The following is a 27,434-nucleotide window of genomic DNA, read 5'->3' on the forward strand; positions in this document are numbered from 1 at the left end:
ATGTCTACACTGTATTTCTGATCAATATGATGTTATTTTTATGGAAAATGTGTATTTTTATTTTTTCAAAAACAAGGACATTTCTAAGTGACCCCAAACCTTTGAACGGTAGTGTATCTACAATACAAAATGTATAATACCACCATACAACAATATTACAATGTATACATATGCGTGTGTCTGCACCTGTGTGTGTTTCTTCATAGTCCCTGTTGTTTCATAAGGTGTATTTTTACCTGTTTTTAAATATGAGTCTACTGCTTGCATCAGTTACCTGATGTGAAATAGAGTTCTATATAGTCATGGCTCTATGTAGTACTGTGCGCCTCCCATAGTCTGTTCTGGACTTGGGAATTGTGAAGGGACCTCTGGTGGCATGTCTTATGGGGTATGCATGGGTGTCCGAGCTGTGTGCTAGTAGTTTAAAACAGACAGCTCGGTACATTCAGATTGTCAACACTTCTTACAAAAAGAAAGTGATGACACCAATCTCTTTTTCACTTTGAGCCATGAGAGATTGACATGCATATAATTCATGTTAGCTCTCTGTGTACTTTTAAGGGCCAGCTGTGCTGCCTTGTTCTGAGCCAACTGCAATTTTCCCTGTTTGTGGCACCTGACCACACTATTGAACAGTAGTCTAGGTGCAACAAAACTAGGGCCTGTAGGCCCAGCCTTGTTGATAGAGTTGTTAAGAAGGCAGTGCAGTGCTTTATTATGGACAGAGTTCTCACTATCTTAGCTACTGTTGTATAAATATGTTTTGACCATGACAGTTAACAATCTAGAGTTACTCCAAGCAGTTTAGGTCACCTCAACTTGCTCAATTTCCACATTATTCATTACGAGATGTAGTTGAGGGATAAGGGTTTAGTGAATGATTTGTCCCAAATACAATGCTTTTAGTTTTGGAAATATTTAGGACTAACTTATTCCTTGCCACCCATTCTGAAACTAACTGCAGCTCTTTGTTAAGTGTTGCAGTCATTTCAGTTGCTGTAGTAGCTGACGTGTATAGTGGTGAGTCATCTGCATACATACACAGATTGAAATAAGTAAGGGGCCTAAACAGCTACCCTGGGGAATTCCTGATTCTACCTGGATTATGTTGGAGAGGATTTCATTAAAGAACACCCTCTGTGTTCTGTTAGACAAGTAACTCTTTATCCACAATATAGCAGGGGGTGTAAAGTCATAACACATGTTTTTCCAGCAGCAGACTAAGACCGATACTGTCAAAAGCATCAGTTACCTGATCTCACTTCATTTCAAAACACATTTCCCAGTTAAAGATTCCTATAAGTTCAGAGTCTGACTGGTCAGCTGGAAACGTATAGTTTCCACAGCAACACCTCCTTTGTCATAAGACATGCCGGAGGCACTATGTGTAACTGTCTTCAAAAATGTCAATCGCAAGTTAACATTAGCTAACACTGATTTGATGCTGACATTTCACTTCAAATGGCCCATAGGTGTTTGATTCTCACTCTATTTGAGTGAGAGAAAAAAAAACAATTTCAGGGAATAAATTGTTAAATATTACTGTCACAATTAAGATTTGGTTTGGGGCATAGGAGGAGTACACTCAAATGAGTATGGTAATAATAAACCTAACAAAGCACCTACAGAAGAAGATATATGATCAATTATTTATGGTAGACATCCTCATGGGCACCGATATCAACAACAAACGATGTGTAGGTAACGTAATGGCGAATTACCAAGCCTTATGATCAAAGCTGGACTTTCAAAAGGATTTCATTATGAGGACACGCTTCTTCCTCTACTGGCATTGTTGCAGCTCTGGTCTTCCTCATGGCTATCTGGGTTTGATTTTAGCCACATAGCCACAGGATACGACTCCCAAAGGCATTAGCTTTCCCAGCAGTCCCCCAGCAAAATTTCAACTCACATTAGTTTAAACTGACATGCTGCTTAAACTATAGTATATAGGGTCTGAAACAAGCATCTCTCGCTAGGCTAACCACAAACATATTATGTGACGTAGTGAATGGGCACCAATGCCCTTTTCATCTCTTTCATATCCCTCAACACTATAACATTACGTCTCTTAGGCATGAACATGGTAATTCCATTTGATCCTTTTCTAATACTCCCACTTTTGTTAGTTTACAAGAAGTTGAATGTGTAATGATTGGCTGAATATCCTCAAATTTAAACTCAAGGGCCGGAATACCCCTATTCAAACACAAGTAATTGTACAGTACCTCCAAATGTTGTAATCGCTTGCAATCTATACCGAACAAAAACATAACCTCAACATGCAACAATTTCAAAGATTTTAATGAGTTACAGTTCATATAAGACAATCAGTCAATTGAACAAAAATGTATTTGGCCCTAATCTATGGATTTCACATGACTGGGCAGAGGTGTAGCCATGGGTGAGCCTGGAAAGGCATAGGCCCACCCACTTGGCAGCCAGGCCCACCCACTAGGGAGCCAGGTCCAGCCAACATAATTAGTTTTTCCCCATAAAAGGGCTTTATTACAGACAGAAATATTCCTCAGCATCACCCCCATCCTCAGACGATCCCGCAGATGAAGAAGCCGGATGAGGAGGTTCTGCGCTTGTGAGGCTGGTTGGACGTACTGCCAAATTCTCTTAAACGACATTGAGGGCGGCGCAGTGGTTAAGGGCGCTGTACTGCAGCCACCAGAGACTCTGGGTTCGCGCCCAGGCTCTGTCGTAACCGGCCGTGACCGGGAGGTCTGTGGGGCAACGCACAATTGGCCTCACGTCGTCCGGGTTAGGGAGGGTTTGGCCAGTAGGGATATCCTTGTCTCGCACACCAGCGACTCCTGTGGCGGGCCGGGCGCAGTGCACGCTAACCAAGGTTGCCAGGTGCACAGTGTTTCCTCTGACACATTGGTGTGGTTGGCTTCCGGGTTGGATGCGCGCTGTGTTAAGAAGCAGTGCGGCTTGGTTGGGTTGTGTATCGGAGGACATGTGACTTTCAACCTTCGTCTCTCCCGAGCCCGTACGGGAGTTGTAGCGATGAGACAAGATACTACTAACAATTGGATACCACGAAATTGGGGAGAAAAAGGGGTCAAATTTTTTAAAATAAATGTAAATGACATTGGAGGCAGCTTATGGTAGAGAAATGAACATACAATTATCTGGAAACAGCTCTGGTGGGCATTGCTGCAGTCAGCATGCCAATTGCATGCTCACTCAAAACTGGAGACATCTGTGGCCTGGTGTTGTGTGACAAAACTGCATATTTTAGAGTGGCCATTTTATTGTGCCCCAGCACAAGGTGCACCTGTGTAATGATCATGCCATTTAATCAGCTTCTTGATATGCCACACCTATCAGGTGGATGGATTATCTTGGCAAAGGATAAATGCCCACTAACTGGGATGTAAACAAATTTGTGCTCAACATTTTAGAGAAATAAGCTTTTTGTGTGTATGGAACATTTCTAGGATCTTTTATTTCAGCTCATGAAACATGGGACCAACACTTTACATGTTGCGTTTATATTTTTGTTCAGTATAGATTAATAATTGTTACAGGCCTCAAGTTCGTGTTTAATTCAAACTGATCATCAGCCCCGTTGGCTATACCTACACCACTTTTCCATTTCCTGTCCTCAAAGAACCAACTTCCTTTTGTGTTCTCTTTGATGTGAGCTGTTGGATTGTGGGAACTGACCACCATCAGTGCTATTCTGCAAGCCTTTAAGAGAGCAGCAAGACACTCTTTCCCAGAACTCTGCCTGCAGTGACAATTAGTAATAATTACAGTGTGGGGGAAAGCTTTGAAGACCTAGTTTATCTTAAAGGGCAATTCCGCCACTTTTCAACCTCATACTCATTATCTCCAGCACCATACCAGTGTCTACATACAATATGTGAAAACAGCGAATTTCTATGATCTGTGTTTAAAAAGATAAGAATAACAAATGCTTCTCTGTGACATCACAGTGTATAAAAAACAACAACAAGAAAAACAGTGATTTTCAAAGCCTGTGAAGAGTTTCTAGCCAGAGGTAGGTTATTTTATGGCTCCCCACGTCACAGCGAATCTTGTACTGTTTAAAAAAAATCTCTGTTTTTACAATGTTTTAACATTTGATGATGTCATCGGGTAGAACTTGTTTTACTTAGTTTATTTTCTACAAAATTTTGAAATGCCCCTTGTTCACATATGCAAACAATGGCATTGAAAAGTGGTGGAATTGCCCTTTAAGACTCTCTGGCACTGATTACTTTAAGGACCCCTTTCACTTGTCATTAGCAATAAAAAATAACATTCCTACTTAGAAAGCAGATCCCTCCATTAAGTACAAAGGGTAAATAGCTAACTAGGGTTTTTAGAAAACACCCCCAAGGCTTATTTGTAGTGGTAAAAAAATGGATTTAGATAATTAATGCTAATGTACATAAAGTAGACTTGTAGGCAAATTGCCGATGGCCATGTCATCTAAAGGACTGACTAATAATGTCCAGTATAGGATTTAATTATGTATTTACACAATACTTCATAAACAATTTATTGGTATTTCAGTGTCAAACCAAAGGGGAAATAACTAGTTAGCTTGCACGATGAAGGCAATGGTAGAGGTTTGCACAGCTACTGAAACAGGTCACCCCACATGAAATACATTACCTTTGGGGAGACCTGGGACCCCATTAACACTACTGTTTGATCTCAATAGCACAAATTGATCCAATGTGATGAAATTGTTAAGTAATTATGATTGATGATGACAAGAGGGGAAATTATTCGTTCCTTTACATTCCCAGTGAGTAAGTATTCTTATTTTGAAACCTTAAAGCATATAATCTGTTTTGGAACGTAATGAATTATAATGATGTATTATGATATGTTACGTAAAACAAGTAAGTAGCATAGTACAGTCATCTAAAGAGTGTTTTAACTTCATTTTGAAATGGAAATGTAATGTAGGTATAATGACACACGACAATACATTGCCACACAATCCAAGGGCAGCTAGTGCTGGGATATAAATTCATTACAGTTCAGTATAGTGTAACACTAGTGTGATACAAATAAATATTGCACTTGAATACATGAATAATTAATCATGTCATCTAGAGATCCCACAACTGCAGGCAAAACAAAACCATGTGGCCAAGCAGGCTGGCGCCCAACAATGACCACGTTCACCTCACCTCCGGTGTGTTCAGGAGTCAATTATAAACATGATTAGTAATGTCATGACATTTTTTTTTAAGTCCTTACTTTTTTAAGTCCTTCCTCACACTAAGTAGCACAGTAGAACCAACCAACAAAACTAGCAAAACTATTTTATTTTTCTATTCATAGAGAACATCAAATAGCTACATAACATTTCAAAGTGGTTCCTCAGACCTCATAGATTATTATTTTTTAACTATATTTTAAGTGAGAAGTAGGCTTTGGTCTGAAGCTGAAAAATAAAGGAAGTTCACGAGTACCAGAATGCCTACTCCACCCATGCTCTATCAAGGTTTTCCAGCACACAGCTTTGACCTACTACAGTAGCTACGGTATGTTGGTCTATTGTACTTCAATGTGCACAGTATGCAGGTGGCTTAGGATTCAAACATTTTCAAACCGCCTAATTTATACCCTTAGATGAGGTGCTCCCACAATAATGTGATTTGTACAGAATACAAGTTAAAGTATTGGATTCTTCACACACCACGCTAATCCCCTTCCACTACTGTTTCAAGCTTCTTTTTTTATTATATGAAAGCAAGCTTTGCTTTTATACTTACAACACCATCATGCTTGATTGAACAAGCTATTTAGTCTTGTAATAATGTGATGCCTGCCTATATTTCCTTAAACATTTTTATTTAGCAATACATATCATTGATGGTAACATTTTTTTGGTCACTAGGTACCCAACATAACACCAGGTTGTGGTGTGTTGGACACAGCCACTCATATATAGAGGTCTATAGAGCCTGGCTGCATTCCTGATTTCTGTAAATGTTAGCTTACCTGTGTAATATTGACATAAACTCAGAAACACTTGTTTTGCGAAAATGGTCCTGTTCTATCAGATGCTGTGATGTAATAAACTTCCCATTGATCCTCTGTCGATTAATATGTAGCTTAAAGTTATGTTTGTATTTCCTTTGTAATAACGATGGTGACGCTACAATAATACACATTTACAATACGCCTATATCTAAAAATATATACAGCTTAATGATATATATATATATATATATATATATATATAGTGGGGCAAAAAAGTATTTAGTCAGCCACCAATTGTGCAAGTTCTCCCACTTAAAAATATGAGAGAGGCCTGTAATTTTCATCATCACTTCAACTATGACAGACAAAATGAGAGAAAAAAAAATCCAGAAAATCACATTGTATGATTTTTTATGAATTTGTTTGCAAATTATGGTGGAAAATAAGTATTTGGTCACCTACAAACAAACAAGATTTCTGGCTCTCACAGACCTGTAACTTCTTCTTTAAGAGGCTCCTCTGTCCTCCACTCGTTACCTGTATTAATGGCACCTGTTTGAACTTGTTATCAGTATAAATGACACCTGTCCACAACCTCAAACAGTCACACTCCAAACTCCACTATGGCCAAGACCAAAGAGCTGTCAAAGGACACCAGAAACAAAATTGTAGACCTGCACCAGGCTGGGAAGACTGAATCTGCAATAGGTAAGCAGCTTGGTTTGAAGAAATCAACTGTGGGAGCAATTATTAGGAAATGGAAGACATACAAGACCACAGATAATCTCCCTCGATCTGGGGCTCCACGCAACATCTCACCCCGTGGGGTCAAAATGATCACAAGAACGGTGAGCAAAAATCCCCGAACCACACAGGGGGGCCTAATGAATGACCTGCAGAGAGCTGGGACCAAAGTAACAAAGCCTACCATCAGTAACACACTAAGCCGCCAGGGACTCAAATCCTGCAATGCCAGACGTGTCCCTCTGCTTAAGCCAGTACATGTCCAGGCCCGAGAGCATTTGGATGATCCAGAAGAAGATTGGGAGAATGTCATATGGTCAGATGAAACCAAAATATAACTTTTTGGTAAAAACTCAACTCGTCGTGTTTGGAGGACAAAGAATGCTGAGTACTGTGAAGCATGGGGGTGGAAACATCATGCTTTGGGGCTGTTTTTCTGCAAAGGGACCAGGATGACTGATCTGTGTAAAGGAAAGAATGAATGGGGCCATGTATCGTGAGATTTTGAGTGAAAACCTCCTTCCATCAGCAAGGGCATTGAAGATGAAACGTGGCTGGGTCTTTCAGCATGACATTGATCCCAAACACAGCGTCCGGGCAACGAAGGAGTGGCTTCGTAAGAAGCATTTCAAGGTCCTGGAGTGGCCTAGCCAGTCCCCAGATCTCAACCCCATAGAAAATCAAAACATCACTGCTCTAGAGAAGATCTGCATGGAGGAATGGGCCAAAATACCAGCAACCGTGTGTGAAAACCTTGTGAAGACTTACAGAAAACGTTTTGTGAGATAAACTTTTGTTATTGACCAAATACTTATTTTCCACCATCATTTGCAAATAAATTCATAAAAAATCCTACAATGTGATTTTTTTTCTTCTCATTTTGTATGTCATAGTTGAAGTGTACCTATGATGAAAATTACAGGCATCTCTCATCTTTTTAAGTGGGAGACCTTGCACAATTGGTGGCTGACTAAATACTTTTCCCCCCCACTGTATATAGTGCGTTTGGAAAGTATTCAAACCCCTTGACTTTTTCCACATTTAGTTACATTAACAGCCTTATTCTAAAATGGATTAAAGTGTTTATTTTATTTTATCAATCTACATGCAATACATTTATTTAAAAAAAATGTAACTGAAATATCACCTTTGGTTAAGATTTCAGACACTTTACTCAGTACTTTGTTGAAACAGCTTTGGTTGCGATTACAGCCTCTAATACAGTCAGAATCTTTAGGTGCCTTTTGGCAAACTCCAAGCGGGATTACATGTGCCTTTTACTGAGGAGTGGCTTCCATCTGGCCACTCTACCATTAAGGCCTGATTGGTGGAGTGCTGCAGAGATGGTTGTCCTTCTGGAAGGTTTTCCCATCTCCACAGAGGAATTCTAGAGCTCTGTCAGAGTAACCAGTGAGTTCTTGGTCACCTTCATGATTAAGACCCTTCTGCCCCGATTGCTCTGTTTGGCCGGCCTGCCAGCTCTAGGAAGAGTCTTGGTGGTTCCACACTTCTTACATTTAAGAATGATGGAGGCCAATGTGTTCTTGGGGACCTTCAATGCTGCAGACATTTTTTGGTACCCTTTCCCAGATCTATGCCTCGACACAACCTATCTCGGAGCTCTATGGACAATTCCTTCGACCTCATGGCTTGGTTTTTTTCTCTGATATGTACTGTCAACTGTGGGACCTTAAATAGACAGGTGTGTACCTTTCCAAATCATGTCCAATCAATTGAATTTACCACAGGTGGACTCAAATGAAGTTGTAGAAACATCTCAAGGATAATCAGTGGAAACAGGACGCACCTGAGCTCAACTTCGAGTCTCATAACAAGGGGTCTGAATACTTATGTAATTAAGTATTTGTTTTTTTATTTTTGAGAAATTTGCAAACAAATCTAAAACCCTGTTTTCACTTTGTCATTATGGGGTATTGTGTGTAGATTGATGAGAATATATATAGTGAATGCGTAATTCATCACTCCAGATTACGCGTTTCCGTTTTCAGTTATAACCGAGGACAGACAATTTTAGATTTTTTCATGTTACATGCTTCAGCACTCGGCGGTCTCGTTCTGTGAGCTTGTGTGGTCTACCACTTCGCGGCTGAGCCGTTGTTGCTCCTAGACATTTCCACTTCACAATAACAGCCCTTACAACACACCGGAGCAGTTCTAGCAGGGCAGAAATTTGACTAACTGACTTGTTGAAAAGGTGGAATCCTATGATTCCATTGAAAGTCACCGAACTCTTCAGTAAGGCCATTATAGTTCCAATGTTTGTCGATGGAGATTAAATGGCTGTGTGCTCAATTTTATACAGCTTTCACCAACGGGTATGGCTGAAATAGCCGAATCCACTAATTTGAAGGGGTGTCCACATACTTTTGTATATATAGTGTATCTAGCAGAGGTGTGGACTCAAGTCACATGACTTGGACTTGAGTCAGACTCGAGTCACAAATATGATGACTTGCAACTCGCCTTTGACTTTAACACCAATGACTCGTGACTTGACTTGAGCCTTGTGACTCGACCTGCTTTGATACCCCCCCCAAGCCCAAATATTAAAAATTATGCTATTAAAAAAAAAGTGTGCAGCGCATCAACTCTTCATTTAACGGATTACAGTTTGAATCTGTTATGCAGATGAGTGAGGACCCAACAGCGATTCAACAGAAACAGAGTCTTTTAATGTCCAAACAGGGAAAACATAAATCCTCAATCTTTACAGGAGATGTCCAAACAGGGAAAACATAAATCCTCTATCTTTGCAGGAGAGTCCTCCTAGTAGTAGAGGAGAATTGCAGGGCTAGCGGCAACAGACTGCAGGTCCCTCTGGGTAGGCGCGGGCCGTAGAGGACAGAGACACCTGCTCACACGCAGCATCTGATGAAGAGGCAGATTACGACAGGACGGGACAAGGGCAAAGCAAACAAGAATGCGACAAGGACAGAAGCAGAAACAGAGAGAGAAATAGAGACTTAATCAGAGGGCAAAAGAGGGGACAGGTGTGAGAGAGTAAACGAGGTCGTTAGGAGAATGAGGAACAGCTGGGAGCAGGAACGGAACGATAGAGAGAGAGAGTAACCTAATACGACCAGCAGGGGGAAACGAAGAGAAGGGAAAGCACAGGGACAAGACATAACAGTACCCCCCCACTCACCGAGCGCCTCCTGGCGCACTCGAGGAGGAAACCTGGCGGCAACGGAGGAAATCATCGATCAGCGAACGGTCCAGCACGTCCCGAGATGGAACCCAACTCCTTTCCTCAGGACCGTAACCCTCCCAATCCACTAGGTACTGATGACCACGGCCCCGAGGACGCATGTCCATAATCTTCCGGACCCTGTAGATAGGTGCGCCCTCGACAAGGACGGGGGGGGGAGACGAACGGGGACGCGAAGAAAAGGCTTGACACAGGAGACATGGAAGACCGGGTGGACGCGACGAAGATGTCGCGGAAGAAGAAGTCGCACTGCGACAGGATTAACGACCTGAGAAATACGGAACGGACCAATGAACCGCGGGGTCAACTTGCGAGAAGCTGTCATAAGGGGAAGGTTACGAGTGGAGAGCCATACTCTCTGACCGCGACAATACCTAGGACTCTTAGTCCTACGCTTATTAGCGGCTCTCACAGTCTGCGCCCTATAACGGCAAAGTGCAGACCTGACCCTCTTCCAGGTGCGCTCACAACGTTGGACAAAAGCCTGAGCGGAGGGGACGCTGGACTCGGCGAGCTGGGACGAGAACAGAGGAGGCTGGTACCCGAGGCTACTCTGAAAAGGAGATAGCCCGGTCGCAGACGAAGGAAGCGAGTTGTGAGCGTATTCTGCCCAGGGAGCTGTTCTGCCCAAGACGCAGGGTTTCGAAAAGAAAGACTGCGTAAGATGCGACCAATCGTCTGATTGGCCCGTTCTGCTTGACCGTTAGACTGGGGTGAAAACCGGAAGAGAGACTGACGGAAGCCCCAATCAAACGGCAAAACTCCCTCCAAAATTGAGACGTGAATTGCGGACCCCTGTCCGAAACGGCGTCTGACGGAAGGCCATGAATTCTGAAAACATTCTCAATGATGATTTGTGCCGTCTCTTTAGCAGAAGGGAGCTTAGCGAGGGGAATAAAATGAGCCGCCTTAGAGAACCTATCGACAACCGTTAGAATAACAGTCTTCCCCGCTGACGAAGGAAGACCGGTAATAAAGTCTAAGGCGATGTGAGACCACGGTCGAGAGGGAATGGAAAGTGGTCTGAGACGGCCGGCAGGAGGAGAGTTACCGGACTTAGTCTGCGCGCAGTCCGAACAAGCAGCCACGAAACGACGCGTGTCACGCTCCTGAGTGGGCCACCAGAAACGCTGGCGAATAGAAGCAAGCGTACCCCGAACGCCGGGATGGCCGGCTAACTTGGCAGAGTGAGCCCACTGAAGAACGGCCAGACGAGTAGGAACGGGAACGAAAAGAAGGTTCCTAGGACAAGCGCGCGGCGACGGAGTTTGAGTGAGTGCTTGCTTTACCTGCCTCTCAATTCCCCAGACAGTCAACCCGACAACACGCCCCTCAGGGAGAATCCCCTCGGGGTCGGTGGAGGCTACTGAAGAACTGAAGAGACGGGACAAAGCATCAGGCTTGGTGTTCTTTGAGCCCGGACGATAAGAAATAACGAACTCGAAACGAGCGAAAAACAGCGCCCAACGAGCCTGACGCGCATTAAGTCGTTTGGCAGAACGGATGTACTCAAGGTTCTTATGGTCAGTCCAAACGACAAAAGGAACGGTCGCCCCCTCCAACCACTGTCGCCATTCGCCTAGGGCTAAGCGGATGGCGAGCAGTTCGCGGTTTCCCACATCATAGTTACGTTCCGACTGCGACAGGCGATGAGAAAAATACGCGCAAGGATGGACCTTATCGTCAGAATGGGAGCGCTGGGACAGAATGGCTCCCACGCCCACCTCTGACGCGTCAACCTCGACAATGAACTGTCTACACCTGACGTCTCTAACAAGGATAGGAGCGGATGTAAAACGCTTCTTGAGGAGATCAAAAGCTCCCTGGGCGGAAACGGACCACTTAAAGCACGTCTTGACAGAAGTAAGGGCTGTGAGAGGAGCTGCCACCTGACCGAAATTACGAATGAAACGATGATAGAAATTCGTGAAACCGAGAAAGCGCTGCAGCTCGACACGTGACAGCTTGGACCTTAGCGGAATCCATCTGAATGCCTTCAGCGGAAATAACAGAACCGAGAAATGTGACGGAGGAGACATGAAAAGCGCACTTCTCAGCCTTCACATAAAGACAATTCTCTAAAAGGCGCTGGAGGACACGTCGAACGTGCTGAACATGAATCTGGAGTGACGGTGAAAAAATCAGGATATCGTCAAGGTAAACGAAAACAAAGATGTTCAGCATGTCTCTCAGTACATCATTCACTAATGCCTGAAAGACAGCTGGAGCGTTAGCGAGACCGAACGGCAGAACCCGGTATTCAAAATGCCCTAACGGAGTGTTAAACGCCGTTTTCCACTCGTCCCCCTCCCTGATGCGCACGAGATGGTAAGCGTTACGAAGGTCCAACTTAGTGAAAAACCTGGCTCCCTGCAGGATCTCGAAGGCTGAAGACATAAGGGGAAGCGGATAACGATTCTTAACCGTTATGTCATTCAGCCCTCGATAATCCACGCAGGGGCGCAGGGTCCCGTCCTTTTTCTTAACAAAAAAAAACCCCGCTCCGGCGGGAGAGGAGGAAGGGACTACGGTACCGAATCTTCGATATACTACAATCATACGACCGGTGAGGAGGAAGGGAGGTGGCCCTGGACCGACTGAAGACCGTGCGCAGATCATGATATTCCTCCGGCACCCCTGTCAAATCACCAGGCTCCTCCTGTGAAGAGGGGGCAGAAGAAACAGGAGGGATAGCAGACATTAAACATTTCACATGACAAGAGACGTTCCAGGAGAGGATAGAATTACTTGACCAATTAATAGAAGGATTATGACACACTAGCCAGGGATGACCCAAAACAACAGGTGTAAAAGGTGAACGAAAAATCAAAAAAGAAATGGTTTCGCTATGATTACCAGAGACAGTGAGGGTTAAAGGTAGCGTTTCACGCTGAATACTGGGGAGAGGACTACCATCCAAGGCGAACATGGCCGTGGGCTCCCCCTAACTGTCTGAGAGGAATGTCATGTTCCCGAGCCCAGGCTTCGTCCATAAAACAGCCCTCCGCCCCAGAGTCTATCAAGGCACTGCAGGAAGCTGCCGAACCGGTCCAGCGTAGATGGACCGACAAGGTAGTACAGGATCTTGAAGGAGAGACCTGAGTAGTAGCGCTCACCAGTAGCCCTCCGCTTACTGATGAGCTCTGGCTTTTACTGGACATGAAATTACAAAATGACCAGCGGAACCGCAATAGAGACAGAGGCGGTTGGTGATTCTCCGTTCCCTCTCCTTAGTCGAGATGCGAATACCCCCAGCTGCATGGGCTCAGCACCTGAGCCACTGGAGGAAGATGGTAGTGATGCGGAGAGGGGGAAACGGATAACGCGAGCTCTCTTCCACGAGCTCGGTGACGAAGATCTACCCGTCGTTCTATACGAATAGCGAGTTCAATCAAAGAATCCACGCTGGAAGGAACCTCCCGGGAGAGAATCTCATCCTTTACCTCCGCGTGGAGACCCTCCAGAAAACGAGCGAGCAACGCCGGCTCGTTCCAGTCACTGGAGGCAGCAAGAGTGCGAAACTCTATAGAGTAGTCCGTTATGGATCGATTCCCTTGACATAGGGAAGACAGGGCCCTGGAAGCTTCTTTCCCAAAAACTGAACGATCAAAAACCCGTATCATCTCCTCCTTAAAGTTCTGATACTGGTTAGTACACTCAGCCCTTGCCTCCCAGATTGCCGTGCCCCACTCACGAGCCCGTCCAGTAAGGAGAGATATGACGTAGGCGATACGAGCTGTACCCCTGGAGTACGTGTTGGGCTGGAGAGAGAACACAATATCACACTGGGTGAGGAACGAGCGGCATTCAGTGGGCTCCCCAGAGTAACACGGTGGGTTATTAATTCTGGGCTCCGGAGACTCGGAAGCCCTGGAAGTAGCCGGTGGATCGAGGCGAAGATTGTGAATATGTTTCGAGAGGTCGGAGACTTGGGCGGCCAGGGTCTCAACGGCATGTCGAGCAGCAGACAATTCCTGCTCGTGTCTGCCTAGCATCGCTCCCTGGATCTCGTAGCTGAGTAGAGAGGATCCGAAGTCGCTGGGTCCATTCTTGGTCGGATTCTTCTGTTATGCAGATGAGTGAGGACCCAACAGCGATTCAACAGAAACAGAGTCTTTTAATGTCCAAACAGGGAAAACATAAATCCTCAATCTTTACAGGAGATGTCCAAACAGGGAAAACATAAATCCTCTATCTTTGCAGGAGAGTCCTCCTTCTAGTAGTAGAGGAGAATTGCAGGGCTAGCGGCAACAGACTGCAGGTCCCTCTGGGTAGGCGCGGGCCGTAGAGGACAGAGACACCTGCTCACACGCAGCATCTGATGAAGAGGCAGATTACGACAGGACGGGACAAGGGCAAAGCAAACAAGAATCCGACAAGGACAGAAGCAGAAACAGAGAGAGAAATAGAGACTTAATCAGAGGGCAAAAGAGGGGACAGGTGTGAGAGAGTAAACGAGGTCGTTAGGAGAATGAGGAACAGCTGGGAGCAGGAACGGAACGATAGAGAGAGAGAGAGTAACCTAATACGACCAGCAGGGGGAAACGAAGAGAAGGGAAAGCACAGGGACAAGACATAACATGACAGAATCGGGCAGCAGCCAATCAAATTGTGCCAGCTGATTTAAAGTTGTGCCTGGCAGTGCAGATGAACATAGGCGGGAGAATTCAGATGGAGCACTTGGAAAGATTACACCCCAAATTATTATTTAGGGCTATAAAGGCGACGCTGTATCAACAAAAAACGGATTGCAACTTGCAAAACATGTGGGATGAAAATTACAGAAGGAGGCGCAACAATTTCCAACTTTGTACGACATTTGAAGCTGCAAAGAACGGTAAGTTGTGGCTAATATAGCCGACAGCTATATATACTGCTCAAAAAAAATAAAGGGAACACTAAAATAACACATCCTAGATTTGAATGAATGAAATATTCTTATTAAATACTTTTGTCTTTACATAGTTGAATGTGCTGACAACAAAATCACACAAAAATTATCAATGGAAATCAAATTTATCAACCCATGGAGGTCTGGACTTGGAGTCACACTCAAAATTAAAGTGGAAACCCACACTACAGGCTGATCCAACTTTGATGAATGTCCTTAAAACAAGTCAAAATGAGGCTCAGTAGTGTGTGTGGCCTCCACGTGCCTGTATGACCTCCCTACAACACCTGGGCATGCTCCTGATGAGGTGGCGGATGGTCTCCTGAGGGATCTCCTCCCAGACCTGGACTAAAGCATCCACCAACTCCTGGACAGTCTGTGGTGCAACGTGGTGTTGGTGGATGGAGCGAGACATGATGTCCCAGATGTGCTCAATTGGATTCAGGTCTGGGGAACGGGCGGGCCAGTCCATAGCATTAATGCCTTCCTCTTGCAGGAACTGCTGACACACTCCAGCCACATGAGGTCTAGCATTGTCTTGCATTAGGAGGAACCCAGGGCCAACCGCACCAGCATATGGTCTCACAAGGGGTCTGAGGATCTCATCTCGGTACCTAATTGGCAGTCAGGCTACCCTCTGGCGAGCACATGGAGGGCTGTGCGGCCCCCCAAAGAAATGCCACCCCACACCATGACTGATCCACCGCCAAACCGGTCATGCTGGAGCATGTTGCAGGCAGCAGAACGTTCTCCACGGCGTCTCCAGACTCTGTCACGTCTGTCACATGTGCTCAGTGTGAACCTGCTTCCATCTGTGAAGAGCACAGGGCGCCAATGGCGAATTTGCCAATCTTGGTGTTCTCTGGCACCAACCGCACGTGTGGACGTCGGGCCCTCATACCACCCTCATGGAGTCTTTTTCTGACCGTTTGAGCAGACACATGCACATTCGTGGCCTGCTGGAGGTCATTTTGCAGGGCTCTGGCAGTGCTCCTCCTTGCACAAAGGCGGAGGTAGCGGTCCTGCTGCTGGGTTGTTGCCCTCCTACGGCCTCCTCCACGTCTCCTGATGTACTGGCCTATCTCCTGGTAGCACCTCCATGCTCTGGACACTACGCTGACAGACACAGCAAACCTTCTTGCCACAGCTCGCATTGATGTGTCATCCTGGATGAGCTGCACTACCTGAGCCACTTTGTGTGGGTTGTAGACTCCGTCTCATGCTACCACTAGAGTGAAAGCACCGCCAGCATTCAAAAGTGACCAAAACATCAGCCAGGAAGCATAGGAACTGAGAAGTGGTCTGTGGTCACCACCTGCAGAACCACTCCTTTATAATTTCCACCTGTTGTCTATTCCATTTGCACAACAGCATGTGAAATATATTGTCAATCAGTGTTGCTTCCTAAGTGGACAGTTTGATTTCACAGAAGTGTGATTGACTTAAGGTTACATTGTGTTGTTTAAGTGTTCCCTTTATTTTTTTGAGCAGTGTATTTTATTACTTTACTGGTGTAACGTGTAGGCTAACGTAACGTTAAATCAAAGAGCCTCCACACAGTCAGTCAGTGCAGGATCGTGCTCATTGCACCCAAGATTGAGCTACAACTGGCTAGGCAGTTGGTAGCCTAAATCATGCCTGATGTTACTGCTGTTCCTAAAACCATTGACATACGTTAGCCTACTGTAACCACACAGAGTGTGTGTGTGTGTTAAGGTTGGGCGATTGCGTACAAGCCTACATCGCCCGATTGCGCCCCATAGCCATCCTCGATAGTCGATCACTATTTCGGGGGGTGTCTTTCTCATGGCTACCCATGTATTAAGTCGCTCTGGATAAGAGCGTCTGCTAAATGACTTAAATGTAAATGTAAATGTACATGGAAATATAAAGTTTATTTGGAAAGTAATAAATATATAGATATTTTTAAAAGCATTCATGATTTGCGTTAATGTAATACTATTACTCTTGTTAAAAATATGAAATGGTATTACATTTGGTGAAGAGCACATTATGACTTGTTTAGGACTCGAATCTCAAAGTTTAGGACTTGAGACTTGACTTGAGAGCTAAGACTTGAGACTTACTCATGACTTGTAAAACAATGACTTGGTCCCACCTCTGGTATCTAGCTAGCTAATTTAGGCTAACTTAGTGTTGTTGTTAACACCTGGTTAGCATAACAGCTAAACTAAACTCAAAATCGAACCGACTTGACTTACCAGTGATGAAATGATCGTAGCAGACCCGTTACTGACAGCTTTCTGGGTTCAGGTCTTAACGGGCAAAAAGGTTACTTCGCTTTCCTGACAGTTCTTGAGTCATCTCATTGGTGTCACAAATGGGGTTTCATGATTGCAGGGAATCTGCAAGCACATATTTTTTTCCTGTCTTGTTAGAGCAGCCAAATACTCGACAGAAGATGACCTTGGCGGGGAATCAAATAATTTTAGGCACTGTTATCATGCCGTTTGGGGTAGCTACTTGGCTGTTGTTGTCGGAAGAATGAATGCGGTGGTCTTCCAACATAGCCACCAGAAGGCATCGTACATCAACTGCAAGCCCTTTATATGGTGGTATTCAAGCTAAGGTTAATCAATTAATAAAAACATATATTTTGATTAGCTAGGTAGCTAGCTAACGTTACCTAGCTAACATTAGCTTGCTTGTCCAAAGTTCAGCAGCTAGCCTCTGTAGTTAGCTAAGACCAGTAAGTTGAAAGTAAGCTAGCTAACGAACAAGCAATTATAGGTAGCTAGCCAATGAATGTGGTTTTGTTTTGATTAGCTAGCTAGCTAATATAAGGTTATATCAGTCAGATGAGTGCTAACGTTGACTAGTTTGCTAACCAACAAGCGAGGAAAGCTTGCTAGCTATATTTTGACAGGTGATCATGTTTAAACTGCTGACAGACACTTGCATGTAATCAGAGAACCACCACAATACATCATACTTTCTTACACAAAACACAGCGTGCTAATGTTATTTACGCTAAGTTTACAATTACTCAACTTTGGGAAACTGCCACACTGTTCACATTCATTTGTATTGCACAGACCAAGCTAAAGTAAGACGAGGTAGACATATTTCCGGCAGGACAAACACAGCAGTTAGCTATGCTACATTTCCTCGACTAAGAACAAGCAAGGCCCCAAGACAAACTATACCCGGGAAAACATATTACTTTGTTAAGAAACCATAAACTAGCTATGTTGAACCCCAAACACACATGTAAACAGAACATCAGTTGTTGCATGCTAACATCAGACAATTTACCACTCGACTGACAGCATCGCATTTTCAAACATGTTTAAATTAATTTCCGGCTCCCTCTCCTGCCTTGTTGTTATTTTAATCCACATTTGTGCTGACTGATCAACAGTGTCGAGTTACTTTTCAGTGTGTTCCAGAAAATCTGAAGTCGCCATCCACACATAAAAAATAGTCAGGGTGTGCAGATGCTGCACATGGTGAATCCAGGTAAAACCAATTGTGGAAAAAGTACCCAATTGTCATACTTGAGTAAAAGATACCTTAATAGAAAATTACTCAAGTAAAAGTGAGTCACCCAGTAAATCCTACTACAGTAAATGTCTGAAAGTATTTGGTTTTAAATATACTTAAATATCAAAAGTAAATGTAATTACTAAAATATACTTAAGTATCAAAAGTAAAAGTATAAATAATTTCAAATTCCTTTTCTTTTTTTTAACGGATAGCCAGGGGCACGCTCCAACACTCAGACATAATTTACAAACGAAGCATGTGTTTAGTGAGGCCACCAGATCACAGGCAGTAGGGATTGTAATATTTGTGCTGTGGAGAAATTACCAGGCCGGTATTAGTTGTAGTAACGTAACACTGCCGAAATGCATTACTGCTTAGTAACAGCACAGTAACTAATATAAACAGATGTAGATCCCAGATACTACAGGGATGACCAGGGATGTTCCCATGATAAGTTTGTGTATTAGACCATTTTCCTGTCCTGCTAAGCATTCAAAGTGTAATGACTAGTTTTGGGTGTCAGGGAAATGTATGGAGTAAAAAGTACATCATTTTCTTTAGGAATGTATAAGTAATAGCTATCTAAAATATAAATATAATATAAATAGTAAAGTAAAGTAAGGATACCCCCAAAAAGTATTTAAGTAGTACTTTCAAGTATTTTACAATACATTTATTGTTGGCTTGTTGTGCAATCAAAACAATGTTTTATACTTGCTAACTTGGTTAGCTACATGATGAAATGAGTCTGTTCTCAACAAATCAAGTGTTTTAGACCATTGTATTTTTACCAAGCAAGAGGAATAAATGTGTAATCAGTACTGAGTGAATTTTAAAAAATTATTTTGGAACGAACGCTTCCAGACTGTCCATTTAAATGGTCTGTCGAAGTCAATGTGTTAAGAACAGGTTTCATAATGTAATGGAGACATTTGGACCATTCTTTAATTCATAGTTTTGACAGCCCCCTCCCTCCCTCCCGTCACACACACATTTATTTACATTTATTAGAAGAGCCTTTGGGTTTGTGGAGAGGCAGGCAAGTGACAGTGAGTGTGGTGTTGTGTACTACTGCTTGCATCTTGCTAGGATGGTGGAGAGACCAGCTCTCAGACTCAAGGAAGAGGTAATTTCACTCATCCGTGAGATGCACGCCATCTGTACGGTACTGCCCAGGGACACACTGCAGGGTGGCGGATTGTGGGCATGCGCCTGTCAAGGAGAAATGCAAACAGCCTGGTGCTCTGTCAACCAGCTGGTATCTCTATGCGCTTGTTGATGTTCTCATCCCACTGGAACATCCAACTCCTCTGCTGCACAATGTCAGAGTAGACCACCGTTGTCCCGGGGAACATTTGGATGACTAACTCCAAATCAGTGTGCATCTGACTCACCAGGGCTGTCCCCTTTGTGTGTGCCAAGTCGTTTTTACCGAGGTGGAGGACTATGATGTCAGGGGGAGTAGCAGCACAGGCACTCTGCTGGCGCAGAACATGGAGCAGTTTGCCCCACTTCATTCCTCGCTCTCCAAGCCACCTAATGTGACAGTAGTCAAGGGAGAGGTTGTGATGCTTTCCGACCGCCCTGGCATGCTTCTCCAACCATTGGATCCACGAATTCCCCAAAAGCCACACAGTTTTCATGCTGACGTTAGTTTAGATGTGGAATAAATAGAACTGCATTCCAATTGAAAAATATCATACACAAGATTACTTTCTTCCTCCCGTTCCAGGGCAGCTTTAAATGTACAATTTAGACTTTTGCAAGGACAATAAACAAGTTTCTGTATGTTAAAAAAAAATCTAGACAACATTCCCATTGAAGAACCAAGTCTAATCTGTTCTACCTGTTGTATTTCTATGTGCTTGGTTGTGCGGTGTTATCTTTGCTCTGAGAGGATCTCCTGTCAGACTTTCACTCACTCCCTTCTTCTCTCTCATTTCCACCATACAATAAAATTCTGGTTACATTTACACTTTTTAACATTGTATTTTCAGATGACTCAGATTTGTCTGATATAGTTCAGTTGAAATAATTAGCAGATCTAAATTGATTTGGCGTAGGCTACTAGCTAGCAGCTAACCTGTCTAGGCGTATATGTAGGCCTAGTACGTCTATCTGATTAATTTTTTACAGGCCAGAATCATCTTATTGAAGAAGATACGACGACCTAGCTGAGCCTTTACAGGTAAGTTAAATACAGTCCGTAGTAGGCTAGTATGTCAGTTTCACCCGCCCAGACAGCCAACTAATACGCAAACAGACCAGTGGTGAGCGACTGATAATGAGCATTGCGAAAGACAATAGCATTAGTCTATGCTATTAACACATCACGGCAACGTTAGCTGTCATCCAGTCAGAAATTATGCTTGATCCGTTTTACTTTAAATGGACAAAATCAGACTCTTAGATTGCAGCAAACCATGCTGCAAATGTTTCTCCTTGTCAGTTTCACGTTTCTTATTTTCTGGCATCACTTTCCAGCATTTGAGAAGCTAGGAAATTTGTCAGGCTGGCCCATGTGGAGCTAACAAACAGCTTATGCCGATTTAAAATGCACACAGTACACATGGTACGTTGCACACTATCAATACTGAAAATGTATTTTGTTTTCCAAATATGTCAGTACTCCCACCTTTTTCATATTTATACTGCCATTTGTAAATGAGGACGTGTGCTATTTTACTGGAGTTAGACAGCTGTGTACAGCATTACTTAGAACATTTGTAGCTGAAATGTGGTTTTCAGGGATTTAGAGCACCTATCCAATTTCAGATTTGTAAATATGTTTATCTTTTTTTTTAAGGGTTTTGTACTTGTCTAATGACTTTGTATTTTACAGATGTTTCTCAGCAGTTTGGCATTTGTTACAGGCATTTGGCATTTGTTATCAGGAGTTATGCAGGTTTTTTGTTTGTTTAAGCCCAGCAATACCCCATCCGATTCTACTACTCAGCTGTTAAGCAAAACCTCATCTGTTCATCGAGATCTTGAGTAGTAGAATCAGGTGTGGTAGAACTGGGCATGAACAAAAAAACTGCATAACCCTGTAGCTCTTCAAGAGAAATAGTTTGTACAGAATGTGCTGTCTGAAGAATGTAAGTTTGGTTATAGATGTTATATGTTGTGTTAATTCACTTTTGTTTAGGGTTCATTTAGTACTATGCCTTTCTTCAGTTAACTTTAAAGTACATTTTCACGTAAATAGTTAATGGGTATATGTTGAAGATTTGTGTATTTTCCAGGAGCTTCCTCGATAGCCTTGTTAAAATAAATCGGGGAAGTATTTTCCAGTTTACGCCATACTGGCTTAAATGGGTTTCTGGTTTTTCGCTTCCCTCTGGAAATCAGCTATAACATGAAATAAATACTAATAACTACATTATTACTGTTGCATTATTGTGTACATTTACTTTTAAATATTGCTGTGTTATGTTGTATAATAATGTTGCATATTCACCTCACTGTGTAAAAACCATATCAATTAAAAACAATGTTTTAAGTGAGAAGTAGGCATTGGTCTGAAGACAGAAAAAGAAAGGAAATTCACATGAGCACCACAATGCCTACTCCACCCATGCTCTACCAAGGTTTTCCAGCACACAGCTTTGACCTACTAGAGTAACTATGTTGGTCTATTGCACTTCAAACAATGTGTATACAGGTTGCTTAAGATTAAAACCTTCTCAAACAGCCTAATTCATACTCTTGAGTGGAATAATGGACTTTACAGTGTCCTGCTATTAAAATGATGTATTTACAGTGCATTCAGAAGGTATTCAGAACCCTTCACCTTTTCCCCTTCACACTCAGCATTCAAGGCCAAAGAGTTCAAACTTGGTTTCATCAGACCAGATAATCCTTTATGTGCCTTTTGGTCAACTCCAAGCGGGCTGTCATGTGCCTTTTACTGAGGAGTGGCTTCCGTCTGGCCACTCTACCATAAAGGCCTGGTTGGGAGTGCTGCAGAGAACGTTGTTCTTCTGGAAGTTTCTCCCATCTCCATATTAGAACTCTGGAGCTCTGTCAGAATGACCATCAGGTTATTGGTCACCTCCCTGATCACGGTTCTTCTCCCCCAATTTCTCAGTTCGGCTGGAAGGCCAGCTCTAGAAAGAGTCTTGATGGTTCCAAACTTCTTAAATTGAAGAACGATGGAGGCAACTGTGTTCTTGGGGACATTCAGTGCTGCAGAAATGTTTCGGTACCCTTCCTCAGATCTGTGCCTTGACACAATCCTGTCTTGGAGCGCTACGGACAATTCCTTCAACCTCATGGCTTGGGTTTTGTTCTGACATGCTGGTGTGTGCCTTTCCAAATCATGTCCAAATAATTTAATTTACCATAGGTGGACTCCAATCAAGTTGTAGAAAAATCTCAAGGATTATTAATGGAAACAGGATGCACCTGAGCGCAATTTCGAGTCTCATAGCAAAAGGTCTAAATACTTACGTAAAGAAGGTATTTTAATTTTTTTAATTTTTAATACTTTTGCAAAATTTTCTAAAAACCTGTTTTCGCTTTGTCATTATGGGGTATTGTGTGATTGAGTTTTTAAAATCTATTTCATCCATTTTAGAATAAGGCTGTAACATTTTTATAAAAGTCAAGGGATCTGAATACTTTCAGAATGCACTGTATTATGAATGATTATGTTGTGCCATTTGAGTAGAGCACCTTCACCTAGTCGTCATGAAGAAAGTGCCCCCTTAAACCATATGAATATATAAAATGTCATTTGGAACGTGTTAAAGAGTATTGTTTATGATATTGTAAGCATACTATACTTTAATAATAGGCTATAATGTTTTATGGGTGAAATGAAAAGTATTTTGTCATCTCTGCTTTGCCTTGCCCCATTAAATAAAAATGACCAACTATTTTCTTTCTTTACAATTTAAACACTGTCACACCAGCCTTCGCTTTGGCTCCCCCACCTGTCCAGCTCAGACGTTCGGCATCGCTGGTCTTCTATGGCTGATGCCATCATACTGTATGTAGGCCAGTGATTCCATCATTACATTACATTTAAGTCATTTAGCAGACGCTCTTATCCAGAGCGACTTACAAATTGGTGCTTTCACCTTATGACATCCAGTGGAACAGCCACTTTACAATAGTGCATCTAGGTCTTTTAAGGGGGGGGGGGGGTGAGAAGGATTACTTTATCCTATCCTAGGTATTCCTTAAAGAGGTGGGGTTTCAGGTGTCTCCGGAAGGTGGTGATTGACTCCGCTGTCCTGGCGTCGTGAGGGAGTTTGTTCCACCATTGGGGGGAAAATTTTGTTCCTCGAGTTCCCCCAACAGTAAAATTGTACTGTAGACCCAGACAAACACACCTGATTCAAATGGTCAACTAATCATGAAGCCCTCAATGAGTTGAATCAGGTATGTTTGTCTGGGCTTCAACAAAAGTGTGCTGTTGGGGGTACTGGAGGACTGGAGTTGGGCTGTTGGGGGTACTGGAGTTGGGCTGTTGGGCTGTTGGGGGTACTGGAGGACTGGAGTTGGGAACCACTGCTGTAGGTCTATGGCTACATTGGCTTGCATGCCATTATCAGCTGCAAAATGGGTTTACATGGCTGATATCCTATAGAAATAGTGACAATCAAATCAAACTAATTGGAGAGCTTATGACTGAACAAAAAGGTCATGTTCATTTGAGAATACAACACAGACAAATTAGACACAGATTCCCTTACCCTCTTTATTGCAGGATTGTGATCTGTGATTAATAAACATCAACACTAGTTCATCTTGAATAATAGTTAAGTTAACAATAAAAAAGTTTAAACACTTAACTTCAAAGAATCAACACTTTTATATAAGTTCAAAGTGTACAAGTAAGTTAACACATATGTAAAAGTTCAAAATCTTAGTAACAAGTAGGCTATTATTAATAAAACATAATTTCAGGTGAACAAAATAAAAAATACCAAAGGTGTCCAATCTCGCTCCACTGATCACTGATCTACTGGTGAGCAGACTTCTGTTGCCCAGCAATAGCACACTTGATTATTAACTAATTTGTTTTGATACATTGAATCAGATGTGTTAGTACTGAAGCAGAAGCGTACACACTCAGCGGGGTTGGCATGCTCCAGTTGTAATCGGTTTATACATTGTGTGACTTTTACTTGTTAGATACTTGTTAGATATTACTGCATGGTCGGAACTATAAGCACAAGCATTTCGCTACACCCGCATTAACATCTGCCAACCATGTGTATGTGACAAATAAGATTTGATTTGAGTTGAAACTGTCTTTTTGTTCACAAAATTTGCTAACATAGGTACACATATAATCCACGGCATACAACAATGTTAATTTACTCTCTTGGGACATTCTTTGGGACCTCTTCATCTGCAGACCTTGTTTCTCTGTATATGAGGACAGAAAAAACATCACAAAGAAACAGGCTGCATTATACTCAAGTTAGACAGCCCTGAATATTATGTTTCTATATCTCTCTGTCCTCAGTTTTTCTCACTAGGGACTGGAACTGGGGAATAGTTTCATAAGGTCCTCTCACAAAGGTACCTGCCCAATCCAGAGTAGCCTACTTTTCCTTATCTAACAGCTGGAAGTTCTAGCTAATCCTTTCACCCTCTCCCATGGCTGTTAGCTAGCTACCTACAGTCGTGTTAAAAAATATTGGCACCCTTGCACTTTTTTCAAGTGACTCAGTTTCCATAAATATACGTTGAAATTGAACAAAATATTTGTATTTCACTGTTAATACTACAGAACAGAATACAGGATACTACAGAACCTTTGTTTTTCATTCAGAACTTAATATATCCATTTAAATCATAAAAAACAAATGGTATTGAAAAAAATATTGACACCCTAGACTTAATTTATTTGGTCAAAATAACTGCAATCAAGCACTTCCTATAACCATCGATGAACTTCCTGCACCTCTGTACTGGAAGTTTGGCCCACTCCTCTTGTGCAACCTGCTCCAGTTCTCTCAGATTAGAATGGAGCCTTCTCCTAACGGCTGTTTTCAGATTTCAACACAAGTTTTCAATGGGATTTAGATCTGGACTCATTGCTGGCTACTTCAGAACAGTCCAGCGTTTTGTCTTGAACCATTCCTGGGTGCTTTTTGAAGTGTGTTTGGGGTCATTGGCCTGCTGGAAGACCCATGATCGTCAACGGAGACCCAGATTTCTGACACTGGGTCTGACATTGCGCTCCAAAATACCTTGGTATTCACCTGATTTCATGATGCAATGCACACGTTCAAGGCACCCGGTGCCAGAGGCAGCAAAGCAACCCCAAAACTAAATCCTCCATGTTTGACTGTAGGAAAGGTGTCCTTTTCGTTGAAAGCTTCATTTTGTTTTCTGTAAACATAGAGATGGTGTGCTTTACCAAAAAGCTATAATTTGGTCTCATCTGTCCACAGGACATTCTCCCAGAAGGATTTTGGCATGCTCAGGTGTGTTTTGGCAAATTGCAGTCGGCTTTTCTTATGTCTCTGACTCCGCAGTGGGGTCCTCCTGGTTCTCCTACCGTATAACCCCCTTTCATTGAGTTGGCGATCGATGGTGGAGTTGAAACTGTCATACCTTGTGTCTGAAGGTCAGCATGAATCTGTGTGGCAGTTGACCGAGGTGCTTTCTTCACCATTCGAACAATCCTCCGCTGCAATCTTCCATCAAGTTTTCTCTTGTGGTCACGTCCAGTGAAGTTGACTACAGCGTGGGCCTTAAACTTCTTGAACATTATGTACAGTGGAAACAAGGACATCAAGATCTCTGGAGATTAACTTGTAGCCTTGAGATTGTCCATGCTTGGCTACAATCTTGTGTCTGGCCTCCTCAGATAGTTTGGGTTTCTTTATTTTGTCCATGCTCATTGCAGTACACACAGTGACACAAAATAGAATGAGTCCTTTTCTCTTTTTCTCTTTTCTCAACTGGTTGAATACATAATTGTTATACTGCAGGAACCTTCAAATCACCACAGCTGAGTTCAATTCCAAAGTAAATGAGAATCACCTGCTTGAAATCTAATTATTTATAACTACTTCTAGAAGGTGCCAATAATATTGTCTGGGCCATTTTAGGATTTCTTTGTGGAATTAGCTAAGATTTAGTAAATTATTCCGAATGTTTTTTGTTTTTTTCAACTGCACATCGAAGACATACATATGTGGATACCAAAATATGTTTTCATTTCAACCGTTGTCTGGTGCATTATTTGAAAAAAGTGCAAGGGTGCCAATATTTCTGGCCACGACTGCACCTATATGTCAGTGTTGTCAGGAATGGTACAAAAGGTAGCACATCGTCGGACAGAATGAGCATGTGAGAGCGATAAATTCTATATTTAATCAAAACTGTTACCCCTACAAACTAATTCTTTCTGAAAGGTGACAAGTCTAATGGTCACTTTATGGATGCTGTAGTCTTGTTTTTATTCCGACGTCTAGATATTGAGTTAGGTCGGCCCATATTATCATGTTTTTCCGCTGATGCTAATGACCCTGTTAAAATCTGGTATGTGGTTCCCATGACGAGAGGTGGGGAGTGTGTTGTGTACCTCCAAGTTGATTTGCAAATTTTCATCAATATTAGTGTCATATTGGCTGAGATATGATGGTAGGGAGATATTCATTTAACATTGCGCTTCATCCAATATCATACTATATTCGCACCAACCAGTGTAATAACCAGTGGCGATTATGACAGGTAAATATTGGTGGTAACAAAGCCACAACACAACACAACACTAAACAATACATTGATTGCACTATACCACTGCAACACCTGGCTATCAGCGGAGCCTTGTCTGGCAGCAAAACAGTTAATTCAGCCTCATTTACTCAAAACATAGCTGATATGGCTGACTTGCTTAAACAAATGTGTTTTCTACTGACAATTGAGATGTACAAACTATGGCATAAGTGGACGACAAGCGGATAAGAGGCAATCCGTAATTTCGATTAAGACATTAATGAGCGAACTAGGACGGACGTAGTCAATATAACTATTTGTTCAGCACTTTTGAAATGTACAGCGACAGGGCCGTTCTTACAGTGTTCTCCTTGTACATCAAGTCAGAACCATAGGATAAATAAAGGGGTC

The 27,434-nt window shown here is 42.7% G+C and overlaps 1 long non-coding RNA gene across 1 annotated transcript in view; it reads right to left on the minus strand.

Moving 5' to 3' along the window:
• Positions 1-24,043: 24,043 nt before the first annotated feature.
• The window catches only part of LOC135572786 (uncharacterized), a 29,559-nt gene continuing 26,168 nt past the window's right edge, over positions 24,044-27,434 (minus strand). The window contains exon 3 of the long non-coding RNA XR_010464483.1: positions 24,044-24,716. This is a non-coding gene — a long non-coding RNA (uncharacterized LOC135572786). The remainder of the gene's footprint in view (positions 24,717-27,434) is intronic.

This window comes from Oncorhynchus nerka, linkage group LG8, assembly GCF_034236695.1.
Source record: "Oncorhynchus nerka isolate Pitt River linkage group LG8, Oner_Uvic_2.0, whole genome shotgun sequence".
NCBI classification, from domain to species: Eukaryota; Metazoa; Chordata; class Actinopteri; order Salmoniformes; family Salmonidae; genus Oncorhynchus; species Oncorhynchus nerka.